Consider the following 267-nt stretch of genomic DNA (forward strand, 5'->3'; position numbering starts at 1 on the left):
GGGGGGTGATTTACCGTGGTTGATTGCCTCTGTTGAAACTGTCTGCATGCGCACGTGTGTCGATCTCTCCCTCGCGCATGCAATGTGTATTTGGAAAAGAGAGAGACCCTCATCATTTGGGTAAAATAAGGATCACCCTGTGAAGTGTCTGTATGAGTATGTATTTGTACCTACATGTATCTATCTATCTATCTATTCATCTTTAATCTATCTATCTATCTTTAATCTATCTATCTTTAATCTATCTATCTATTCATCTTTAATCTA

This window comes from Cystoisospora suis, assembly GCF_002600585.1.
Source record: "Cystoisospora suis strain Wien I chromosome Unknown contig_8132, whole genome shotgun sequence".
In the NCBI taxonomy this organism is placed as follows: Eukaryota; Apicomplexa; class Conoidasida; order Eucoccidiorida; family Sarcocystidae; genus Cystoisospora; species Cystoisospora suis.